The sequence below is a fragment of the Gavialis gangeticus genome, unplaced genomic scaffold (genome assembly GCF_001723915.1).
Source record: "Gavialis gangeticus isolate Ggan-Ray unplaced genomic scaffold, GavGan_comp1, whole genome shotgun sequence".
In the NCBI taxonomy this organism is placed as follows: domain Eukaryota; kingdom Metazoa; phylum Chordata; order Crocodylia; family Gavialidae; genus Gavialis; species Gavialis gangeticus.
In genome coordinates, this window is record NW_017729028.1 from 22,846,845 (window position 1) to 22,859,830 (window position 12,986).

Here is a 12,986-nt window from a genome sequence, read left to right on the forward strand (position 1 = left end):
GCGCATGCGCCAAGCGTGCCCTGTGGCTCCTGGTGCTGGGGTTGCCCCGGGAGACGCAGAGCCCGCCCCCTACGTGCAGCGTGGGCCTGGCATGTGCTTCAGTTAATTTCATTTAAGCGCTTGTTGGGTCACAGTCAAAAAATTAAAAATAAAAAATAAAAGAATATATGGGAGGTAGCATCTTGCCCCATAGATGAGCAGCCTACAGTGGCAAGAAAACATGTTAGAAACTATTTAGAGAAGCCGGGTGTGTACAAGTCCAGGATGCATCATGGGAGGGACTAGAAGGGGTGGACTCCCTAGGTCCCTGGCGCCCCGTCTGGGAAGACCAAAATGCCTGGGCAGTGAGCGTCTTTGCAGTCTCCTTGTTACGAGCTTGTGACCTTGCTCCCTTCCTTTATTTTCTTAGGATTTGTCCCAAGAAACTAGTTGCTGCGTCTTTAGGGGCCCCCACACTTCCTCAGTGGGTCTTCACTCTTGGCGCAGCTAAAAGCTCCCCACTACCCTTCTCCAGTCCTTTGCTTGAGCTCTTTGTATAATAATAAAAGAGAAAGGACACAATCATTACCTGGGGCAGCGGTCACTTGGGAGCTAAAATGAGCCACGATCGTTGTACCAAGGGGTGTTTCTGAGTGACAGGCAACACCGGCTGCCTGTTCCTGGAAGACACGTCAAGGTGACTGGCACCATCAGAGCTTTGTTTAGCCAAGATTTATCTGAACATTCAAAGGGCATGTTGGCCTCTGACTATCAGAGATCAAAGTGCCATCTTTTATGGCCCCGATTGACCCATCTTGTTTGAAAGTTTCATTGTTATGTATTGAAATGATGAGCACAAATATTACTGCTTTACTCACCCACCACACTTTTTCCCCGCTCCCCACGACCTCCAGCCCATCCAAAACTGGGTTGCATGTCTTAAGTGGGGAAGCTGATTTTCTGCCTAGAATAGAAGCACCCTGCTTTAATTTCTGCTCCACCAGGCAGCACCAGCGGGACTTCTGTTCAGGCAGGTGAATCAGTTGACATAATTGCCTTTTTGACTGTTGCTATATGCGTATGTTGTACATATTGTTATTATTGTATTGTACTATACATAGCTATAGTCATACTTTCACAGTATAAGTAATTACTATATTTCCTTGTAAAACACCAAATAAGACCTGCACCTTGCTTTTGGAAAGGCAGAATGAAGAAAAAAAGATCTTTCCAGAGTTATGGCTGCGTACAGTACGGACGCAGCCTAATCTTCAGCTCACTCACCCTTCCTTTCCTGTTTAGGAAAAAGCTACAATTTTAACCCTTTTCAGAATTGAGCTGTCAGCAGCTCTTAGCTGCTCAGCCAGAAGCTGAAACTCTAGATACTGCTGAGAACTGGGTGCCATGAGCAAATTTAGGATTTTGAAAAGAGCAAAAAACAGGCTGCAAGCTATAAAATAGGAGAAGAGAGACTAGCAATAGATAAATGGCAAACTCTTGAACAGAATCCTGAAGAAAGGACAGTTTGATTAGTGGAACATGAAGCCCATTAAGAAGGTCATTAACATCTGCCTAGTGAAGAACAGTTAACAGAAACCAGGTAGATTATAATGAGCAATGAAGTCAGTTGATTCCCTCAGTGCTGTCTGCATGGACATGCCACTGCTACTATTTGGGGCAGAAAATCAGTTTTCCTGATTAAGACATGCACTTAATCTATACTATAAGGAGAGTAGCACCTACTGATCTTAAAAACTTGCTGGATCTGTCATACAGAAAGTTGTAAACAAATGTAAAACAATCAAATAACTAAAAGAAACACCCACTCCAGAGTTCACAATCTAATGGCAGGAGGTAACAGATGAATGGAGCAGACATATAGGGAGGAATGGGAAAATGACATACTTACATATTAGGCCTTGCTCTCCGCTTACCACCTGCCTTGTCATTGAGTAACATCTTGTAGTTTTCTAGAGGGCAGAAAGAGTCCTATAATTGTTTCTCAAGACTGACTTACTAATTTCCTTCAGAAAGGTAAAAATCCTTTTTCACCATAGATACATCTATTTTATTGTTTATTGTTTATTGACTAAACCCAAGTCAACCCATGCTGTCAGATGCATACACCTAGATGGGAGTTGCTTATACATCTACAAGGCCTGAATTCTGCCCTTGGACTGTTTATTATTTATAAACATTACAAATAGTACACTATTTAAAATTTATGCTTATTTTGCTTATATATAATGCTTATTTATAATCTTTGCAGTTTCTCAAATGTTATGGGGAAAACAGACAAATTAGGTAAATAAATAAATAATTTCCCCCCTCCCCATCCATTTCCTTTTATAAAATCTATACATTTATTAAGAGAGTGCCATCATACATTTGAATAAGCATAGCATGACAATAAGACTCCAAAAAGTATTTTTCAGTGTATACAGATTACCTGTAAACAAAAAGAAGTTTGTATGCTTTAACATTTGGTAAGAAACTTATGCACAATTCATCTACAATATTAAACTTTCTTCCTTCCTTGATGCTTTCAGTACAATGAAACACATTTTTCCAGTCTCTCTCATGTAAATAAATATATTATGTGAACAGGGACAGAGAGAAGGTTGATATAAAAAAAGTAACTCAGGCATAAGATACAAGAATTCTCTGATTCTTGCGCAATTTAAATATTAGCCTTAATGATACTTTAAGATCGGTTTTGTCCCCCTCTCTTTTGGATACAGTTTACATGCAAAACTGTATTAGTGCAGGTTTTAGTTGTGCTATTAATGCTAGTTTTACAATGATGATAAATAACACCTGTTAGAAAACATTTATAAAATCTATTTGGAATTGTTCATCTGCCCATATGGTTGTTAACAATTAAACACTATCAGCTTAATCAATTAAAAATATTAAAAGTAGCATTATTTCCCCTGAGTCCTCTTGCCAGTTTTTATGTGTTTACAGTCACATTTTCCCATTAAAAATATATCAAGATTGTCCTATGAAAAACCCACATATGGTGGGTTTGGCTGCATGGAAAAGGATGAAGCTGAGTAAAAGGTCTAGTTCCAGCATAGACTTTCAAGCGAATTAGCCATGTACCTAGGAGTAAGAAAATAGGTTATATCTTTGCATAATTAGGATCCTAATTTTATAGTTGTTTATAAATATTTATAACTAATGTAAGCATTCGTGTACTACACAAGCTTTGTTCTGGCAAGCTGAACAGTATTTTCACACCATATGGCTGAGTTTTTGTGTTTAATGGGGAATCAGAATGCATTTATAAAAGTCACTAGGAATTGTAGAAACCCTTTAAGAATACAGCATTAATCAAACATTTCTTTCAAAACAGATGGAAATATCTAAAATGGGGAATTATGAATTAGAATATTGTCTCAAAAGTTATTGGAAAAATTAAAAAATGTGTTGCCTCATAATTTCCAGAGCAATAATTCTGATGTTCCCAGTGGTAAAATACACAGGGATTTCATAGGACTAATATTCTTCCCAAAACTAAACTGGTTTTTCAGAAATCTTAAGAAGAAAAGAAAACATTAAGTGGGAAAGACCTATTATTCCACAGTGTTGTGAAAACTGGATTTGACACAGTGGTGATTCCTTTTCCCTGCACAGTAGCAGTCAATGAAGACACTTCAGTATATTTTTAAATGAGTGAGTTTTTGTCATACAAGTGACAGCAATGATATGTTAGTATGTTTTGCTATGGTTTCATGAAGTTAAAAAGTTAATAACAGGGATTTTAAAATGAAAGGTAATTGAGTTAGTACTTGGACATAATATCACTTTCAGTGGCTTGTTATTTTCAAATATTTAAGGCCACAATCCAACAACCACATTAAAGACCTGCATAACTTTAAGCAAATGAGTAGTCCCATTGAAATCAATGGCCCTGATTCTGCAAACACATGCATGCTTAAATTCTTTCTGAGAATGGGCTGACTAAAATAAATGGGACTACTTGTGCTTAAGTTATGTCCACATTTAAGTGCTTGTTGGGTCACAGTCAAAAATTTCTTCCCTTTTATTCCACACTGGTGAGGCCACAACTGGAGTACTGTGTCCAGTTTTGGGTTCCTCACTACAGAAAGGATGCAGACAAATTGGACACAGTCCAGTGGAGGGCAAAAAGTGGTTAGGGGGATAGGGTACATGATGTCTGAGGAGAGACTGGGGGAACTGGGCTTATTTAGTTTGGAGAAGATTTAATAGCAGCCTTCAACTCCCTGCAGGGGGGTTCCAAAGCAGATGGAGCTGGACGGTTCTCAGTGGTGGCAGATGACAGAACAAGGAGCAATGGTCTCAAGTTGCAGCAGGGAAAATTTAGGTTTGATGTTAGGAAGAATTTTATCACTAGGAGAGTAGTAAACCACTGGAACAGGTTACCCAGAGAGGTTGTAGAATCTCCATCCCTGGAGGTTTTTAAGACCCAGCTAGACAAAGCTTTGGCTGGGATGATCTCATTGGAGATGGTCCTGCTTTGAGCAGGGGGTTGGACTAGATGACCTCCTGAGGTCTCTTCCAACCCTAAGTTTCTATGATTCTAAAGACCTATTCAACATATTGAAAGAAAAAACTGATTATATGCCATGAAAACATAGTGCAGATCTTTAAAGGGCCCAATCCTGCTTGCTGAGCATTTTGCATGACTTCACTGTGATCAGGCCTCGGGTATGAACATTTTATGTGCTTTGATACTAAAGAAGCTTTGAGAAACATTAGTGTCCAAATGAACATATCTTGAATGTTTTTTCTGGCAGCAAACCACAGGCACGGTGGCATACAGAAAAGTTTTAGAAGTTTGTTGGTAGTATCTCAAAGCACCAAATAAATCTACAGGAGATGGGTTCTGCTGGCCAGGGCCCTGGGGGCCAAAGGCCGTGTGTTTGTAGTTTAGTAATGTAAATAATGCAATAATTGCTATGACCTATATACTTAATTCTATTTTCATACTTCAATTTAAAATATTTAATCCAAAGAAAGCACAATTAGTGTCCAAGCAAAATATAAAATACCCTTTGCATGTCAACAATTACATGACAGAAACTCTGTCTAGGAACAGATGGCAGTGTCTTTGTTAATCTTGCCCCATGGATGAGTGGAAATAAGTTTTAATACAGCGTAGACAGGAAAAGAAGTCCACATACATGGAGAGCAACTGGAAAAATAAGCGAGAACCAAGTAAATACATGAAAAAATAACTGGTACACCTTACTGAAGAGATAATATTTAGCTGTTCTTTAAAAACACCAGTGGATGCTTTGAAAATGTAAAATGTATTTGAAGATTACTTTTATTGAACTGGAACAGCTCGTACATTAACTGCTTTGTAGTTAATAGCTGAAACTGCAAAATGAAATAAAACATTGCCATACTGAATTTGTTGAAGGCAAGTTCAGTTACAAACAGGTTTGAGAACTAGCCAAATAACTTATTTTCTTCTGTGACTCAAGAGTGTTATATGAACCTGAACAATGAAGACCACAATGTGAGAGCAAAGCCATAAAATATGTAGGCGTGATGACAAAGGTATTCCTTAAAAGCCAGAATTCTCCTTAGAGACAGTCCGATTTTCCAAAGTGGTGCAGGTTGGAGCTTAGGTGTTGAAATTCATTCCAGGCAGAGGCTCAGGACAAGACCTAAACCCTTCTTAGGTCCCATTGGGAATAAACTGAACCTCTGTGCTACAGTAAATGTCAAACCAGGGAAGTAACCCTGTGCGTGGAAACAGGAAGGACAAACTCCAGCAAACAAACACAGGATCATGTTTAGAGACAGGTTGAGATAGCAAAATTCTAGAAGAATTAGAAATGTTCTGAACATCTTTTTTCTCATAATCACTAACATTGACTTGGTCAATATGCAGCATATACTGCTGTAAGGAAGCTTTGATTCAGATTTCTCTTTTTTTGTTTCATTCACTTTTAAAATATAGGTAATTACTGTTTGCATCTATATATATATATATATATTTTGCATTAGCCTAGCCTAGTTTAGGGCCTTGTGTATATATGGGGAACTTGTGTCATGTGGTGAGAATGCAAAAATTGCTTTGACTTGTATTCATCATGTTCATAAATGACATTTTTAAGTATGAATAGGGCACAATGAATAGCAGCATATTGCATTTTCCCCTAATAAAAGGGGTTGTCACTGGCTTCCTTAGCCAAAACTGATTTTTTATGGTGATGTTGCTTAGAAGCTTACCCTCTTCTCACCCTGGGAGATGCTTCATTTCAATAGTGATATGGATATAGGGTCTGATGCTTAAGGCCTTTCTCAGGAAAACCTTCGATTGGTTTTCTCCTGTAGTTTTCAAGTACTTTCAATGAAAGGTGTTATATGGGTGTAAGGCTTAGCATAATTGTTTTTTCCCTTATTACGTGAATACATTAGCTTTTGCACAGTACAGTTGTGTATTAGTGCAGAGTTCGTGACGTTGTTTTGGTGTGCTTATTTAGGAAGTCCTACCTTTCAATTGAGTTCTGGCTAAAACAAATTCAACAACTAGGCAAATATATGAAGCATAGGTCAAGCTATGGAGCCCTTAAATCTTGTGCGCAGATATTAGACATAATTAGGGGTCTATGAAACTTGAGGAGGCGGCTGGCTGATTTCACTGACAGGTCCTGTGGCCACCCACCATTTTCATGGGATGAGCATCATGAAGTCTCCCCACACCTCTGATTGGCCAAGCGGCTCAGGCAGTCCCACCCCTCCCTTCAGATTGCCAGATGTCTTGAAACCACTGCTTAATTATTCCGATTAAGCCCAGGGAAGCTGTTAAGCCATGCATTAAGTGTGTGTTAATGACTGCCCCAGGCATAATCAGGGTAATTAAACCATGGTTTTAGGCCATCCCCAACCAGGCAAGCTGCACAAGCAGCTGCAACAGGTTCCCATACCAGCTGTGGGTCTGTGGAGTCCTGGCCTGGCTCATTGCTGGCAGTGGGTGTACGGGCACAATGAGCCAGGTTGGGGCTCTGTGGACCCCATTGCAGCCTCCCAGATGCCTGCCACAGCTGGCCCAGGACCCTGATGCATTTGCTTGTACAACCTGCCCTCCTCCTGCTGTGAGCGCCCTTCCTCTCCACCCCTTCTGTCCCCTGAAAGACAAAAGAGAGAAAAATTATCTTCTTTTTAGTAAGTAAATGGGCATGTCTACATATGCATTTATGCTGGCTTAAATTAAGTTACTGCACAGTAAGCGGGAATAGGCTGGCAGCTACATGTGTAGGCATTAAGGCGCATTAATTCTGTGTGTGGACTGATTTAGGACTAAAGTTAGTCCCAAGTCAGTCCATACATACAGTGTTACTGCTCGGTAACGCCTCAGGTGTAAATTTGATATCTGCATGATGTAGGTATCGAATTTATACTCAAGTTGGTGTAAATTGCCACATTTACTGTGTAGTACAGGCATGCGTGTGTAGACACACACCCATAATGCACAGTAATTTTGGTTACTCCACAATAAATGTACATGTGTAGATCCACCCACTGAGTAGCAACAGCTAGGACCCTAGCGTAATGAGCTCACATCAGGGCCCAGGGCCCAGCAAGTCTCAACTGAATCATCAGGGCAATCCATCCCTTGAGGCTGCAGGGAAACAAGTTCCAACTGCAGCAAGCTCAGATCAGTGTCCTCAGCCCAGCCTAGGTCCTAACTAGGCAAGCGCAAAAACCAGTCTCCTGAGGCTCAGGCATTACTAGATCCTAGCTAGTAGTGTATCGTCCAGGCAAAGACTCGTGTGCTCGCTTCTGACCCTTCTTCAGTCCCTTGACTTTCTCACTGGAAACTTTGGCTTTGAATCCTGGCTCCCTCTGACTCCAGCTTTAACTCCTGGCTTCCCCATCTTCAGCTCTGGATTCTGGTACATCCTAACTTCAGCTGTGACTCCTAGCGCTTGCTGACCTTGGCTTAGGCATCCAGCTTACCTGGAACTCCAGTCTCAACTCCTAGTTTACTGTAACCCCAGCCTTGGCTTCAGGCTCCCCATGAACCCAGTTCCTAGATATTACCCAATTACCCAATTAAGGTAACTTTCTGCAACTGCCCATGCCCTGGAGCCTGTTTATTATTCTACTCCCTGTGGATCAATGCAAACTTTGCTTTTGCTTTTGCTTTGTAAGTGATAGAAACTGCTTGCCATGCCAGTAGGACCAGTGAGTAAAATTTCTTCCTGATCCCAGATGTGGCCATTGGTCTGACCCTGAATGGAGGAACAAGATTCTCTAATTGGGAACTTTTGGATTCTTTAATCCCAGCAGGAGCAGTGGTACAGCCCAGTCAAAATTGCCAGCATTGGCTTCAGTTAACTCCCAATGCTTCTAATGAAGGTGAATAGAAACACTGACACACACAGCAAAAGAAAAGGGAAAATATTCCTTCCCAGGCTTATGTGGCAACCAGCAAAGTCCAGAAGCATGGGATAAACAAACACCGTTCACTCTGCATTGCAACCTGAGGACTGCAAACCTAACTCCATTCATCACAGTCCTAACATATAAAAGCCAGAACTCCCTTTTATATCAGCCTGTCACCTCTGTAAACTTATCCTAATTCCTTTAAATATTCTTTCTTATCCAAATCAGTTGGGGAGCTATGCTTTGTTCTCCCGCTAAACACAGTTCTTTAATTTCCACCTGCTCTCCACCACAGAACTCTTCACTGGGATTCCAGTTGTTCCACCTGTTGCTTTTGACAGCACAGTCTAAGCATTTATATTCCTAAATCCCCCCTGACCTGTGCTTATCTCTAAGGTGTCACTCCACCCTGCCTTCTGCATAATTTCATACTAATGCAGCTAACTACCTTTCTCAGCCTCTTCTTGAAAGCTTCCAATGAGGGACACTTCACAACTTTCCTAGGCAATCTGTTGCACTGCTTTACCATTCTAACAAAGAAGGGAGCTTGTACATGTGATGCCAAGACAATGTACATGTGATGAAAATTCCCCTTTGTGTTGCTTAATTGTGTCACATTTTACCTGTACATGAGTTTTAGGGGTTTTTAATTAGTTATTGTTACAGGCTAAACCGCATCCCAATGTAGTTTAGTTTGCAACGTGTCAATTCGCAAATTTATCACGCGTACATGGTAATTCACTGAATTATGTGTACTGAGCCCCTTTGTCCACCAGATGTTGCTACAATTTGCAGGTGTGTAATCAATTGCAGGTATTTGTGTGTAATGAATGTTTTAGTACACCAGGTGTAGCTGCAGTGCCCGGTATGAAACAGTCTTCCACTGACCTCTTTTTCTTACTTCATTAAATAAATAATTCAACAAAATTTGGTTTTGTTTGTCTTATTTCACTGAACTGACAGCTGTGTGTCCTAGGGTGTGTTGGGCAGTTGAAGATTGGGCTGATCGGGGTAGTTGAGGTGATTGGGGTGGTCAGGGGTGATGGAGGTGATCCCAGTCTTTTTTGGAAATCGATCAGTGTTTGCTGTGTATGTGCTCCCTTCTCCATTATCGGGGATAATGTTGTGTACCCTGACTCCCTCAGCGCTATTAAAGAAATACTGCACAATGAAGCATGCTATTGAAATCTTCTGCTCTGAGTATTTAACACCTAACACGAGGTTAACAGGCCCCCAAAGTTCCCTTGCTGTCCAGACAGCTGTCCTGCCCTCAGTCTACCAAAATCAGAGCAGGTGAGCTCTGTCTTTGTTGGATGTGTTGTGCTTTGAGCATTTAACACCTAATAGGACTTTAATGAGCCCCCAAAGTTCAGTGGGCTGCTTTGAGAGACTAGCAGCAGTTCTTGGTTGAGCAGCCTAGAAACATAGATGCACTGACCCAAAGGACATGCAGCCACCCACCCCAGCCATGGATTCCAGGCAACCAAGGAGCTTGGGTCCAGCAAGGAGGCTTGACTACTGCCATCCTCCCATTCTCCACCATACTCTACCCCCCCTGCCATTCTTGTCCTACTTTCCCGTACACCCCTTACCCCTCCTGAGGGGTGAATTTTCACAGTGGTGATACTACCACCAACAATTGTGGTGATTCTTTTGCCACCCACTGTGGTCATGCTTTCATCCCCCACCCTGCCCTGCCCCACTTCTCACCACCACCCCCCCAGCACCCGCCCCCCACCAGCTGCAACGTTGGGAACAGGAAACAGAGGCAGAAGTGCAGTCAGTGGTAAGTTTGCCATTGCAGTGGGGCTCAGTCATATGATGATAGGGGAAAGTACAGGTTAGGTAATGCGGGCTACATTGGAATATGTCAGGCTAACTCCTGTCTCCTAAATCCAATTGCCCTCCAGCTGTGAGTTGCTTGAGTATGGCCAATGCAGAAACCCAGACCCTGCACAAGGATATGTAGCTACACTGAGTGGATAGGTATGCCTAGAGAAGACTTGGGGAAATCTCCCACAGGAGGTTTCATAACCTGTAAGCAGAGGTGAGGAAAATGATTTTGGGAGTATGGGGCAAAACCCTTGCATCTTTATTCCCCTGCAGCATGACCATTTTTTCATGAAGAGGGTCGCCCCTGCTCTGTGGAAGATGGTTGCCTCTGCTCTGCTGGGACTTCAGTCTTTACAGAGGAGAAGACTTTGAAGGGGACATTTTCCAGCTTTCCTTTCATTTCTTTCTTTCTAGTTATGAGATAGGGGAGTGGGCGTTCAGCAGTGTTTCCATGTTCTGTTTTGTTGTTCTTTTATTTATTTATTTATATTGAATTAAAGTTTTATTTTTGTAAGTTTATGTTTTTTAAATCAAGGGATGGTTAGCAGTGCTTTAGTGGCTTGACTTCCCCCCATAACACCATTAATTTGCTCACTACTTTTACTTAAAACCGACAAGTAGCTTTCTCTGAACCTGATCACGAACTTAAAGTGCAGCTGATTTATGAATAGTGGGTGAGTTCTGTGATCAATAATTCCCTCACCAGCTATTTCTCAAATGCTCAGCAGTTTAGATCATGTCCCTCATGGAGAGCTGTCCTGACACATGGGTCACTGGGCAGCCTGGCACTGTCCCATGGTATCCAGAATGAGCATGCCCATAACATACATAGAGTTGTTATGCATGCAGCCAGAGCCGTCCTCCCTGGCTTGACCCAGCCTGACCCTAAAATATCCCAGGTGAGCCCCTTTGTCTGGTGCCCAAAATTGCAGCAGTGGTGGAGCATGTCTGCTGTGCAAACTTTCCCCAGACACAACAGGGTCGGGGCATGGGGCTGAACTTCCTTTGGTCAGGTCACCTCAAAACTTATAAATTGAGTGCATAGCTTCCCAGGGTACCCCTTATTGCTCCAAGATGCCTGATGTTCAGGGCAGAACAGAACAGACTGGGGAACATAGGTCTAGGTCCAGTGGACCTTTGCCAAAATAAAGAGCCTGGTGTGGGTGTTTGAGGAACCTGATGTCGTGTGTCAGTTTGTATGCAGCCTGCAGGCCAACTGGCACATCTACCGAGATGTGCCACAGCAGAACTGCAATTCAGTGCCAGGTCAAGACAAATCTCCTGCGGGCTGCCTTCCACAGGGATGTCACCAAAGCAGAGCAGCTGGGTACCCCACCGAATGATGTGGCCCACTAGAGGTACCTCCAGCCACTAGTGGAGGTACTGAATTGGCATGAACAATGAGGGACTGAGACCTCCAGGGCCTCCTTACCTGCGGACAGGGCTGCAACTCACAGGGACTCCAGAGACTCCAGTGGAGAAGAAAGTGGAAATGTCCCAATCATGTCAGCTGCTGTTTCTGAAGAGGAGGACAAACCAAGGGTGCTGGCCTCCACACCTCGTATGTAAAGCCCTGAGGAACCTTGGAATAGTCACCTATCACCTGGACTGATGGCTGCGATTAGGCTGGATTGTTAGGTGAAGAGCGGGAGGAAGAACTTGTTTGCAGCCACTTGTTTGTAGTGGGATTGCACTTTCTTACAGCCACTCAGGGCCTGCAGCCCCCCACATCCAAACACCTCTTCTCAGTCTTTTTGGTCCAACCGCTTTCTTTTTTGCTCACAAGATTCACTGAGTGCGTCTTTTTAGAGTGGCAAGCATCCATAATTCACTTTATTTCCTGCATTTCTTGATTTTCGGCTCTGATTCCAATGTCGCCACCAAGGACATGCAGACAACCAAGGTAGGCTGCACCCGATGCTTGTACCGACAGGCTGGTGAATACCCTTAGCGAATACAAGCAGTGGCTGTGTGAGCTGGTTAGACAGGTCCGTCATGCTATGCGAATCATCATGGGCACTCAGCATGAAAGGAACTGCGCAGAGTCCAGGAGGCATTCTGAGACCTGGTGGGACTGACAAATACTGACAGGCATATTACTAATGATTCTATCCCTGGTGGTCATCGGCCCAGGTCCTGCATCAGCCCCTGCACCTACCGGGCCAGGGAGCAGCAATGGTGGGTATGGATCCATGCCCTGCAATCCAACAGTTCTAGGTCAGACTCAGAATGAAAGTCTACCCTAGCGCAAGGTTCTTTTAGTTAGAATTAATTATTGATTTTTTTTTCATAAATCATGCACTGTTACAGTCAGTGGGCTGTTATAGTAATTGTAATAGTAATTGCAGTGTTATTGTGCTTGGTTTTTGTCATAATTCACGCAGTTATAATAACCCATAGTTAATCATAGTACTTATGAATCACTATTTTAAGAGTTGTTCTTTCATTTGTTTCCTTTTCTTTATGTTTGTTGTTTGTAAATAAAGGTTTCTGTTTGCTTTGTTGAATTTCTAACGTCATGTTCTCTCTATTTAAGAGGTGAACTGTGGAAGGGGGTGGGGGTTGCTAGCTTGTGGATGGTTGGGGGAAGTTGCTGACACAAATCCCTGGTTAGCTTGATGTGGTCAGAGGACATGCCCAAATAGCACTCCCCACCCTAGCCAAGTTATGGGCCATCCCACCACCAAGTGGGATGGGTTGGTTTTCCCACTGTGTCTTTGTCTGGTCACAGTAATAAAACCCTGATCCTTGAAAGCCTTTGCCTTCCTAAGCTCCCCCTTGGA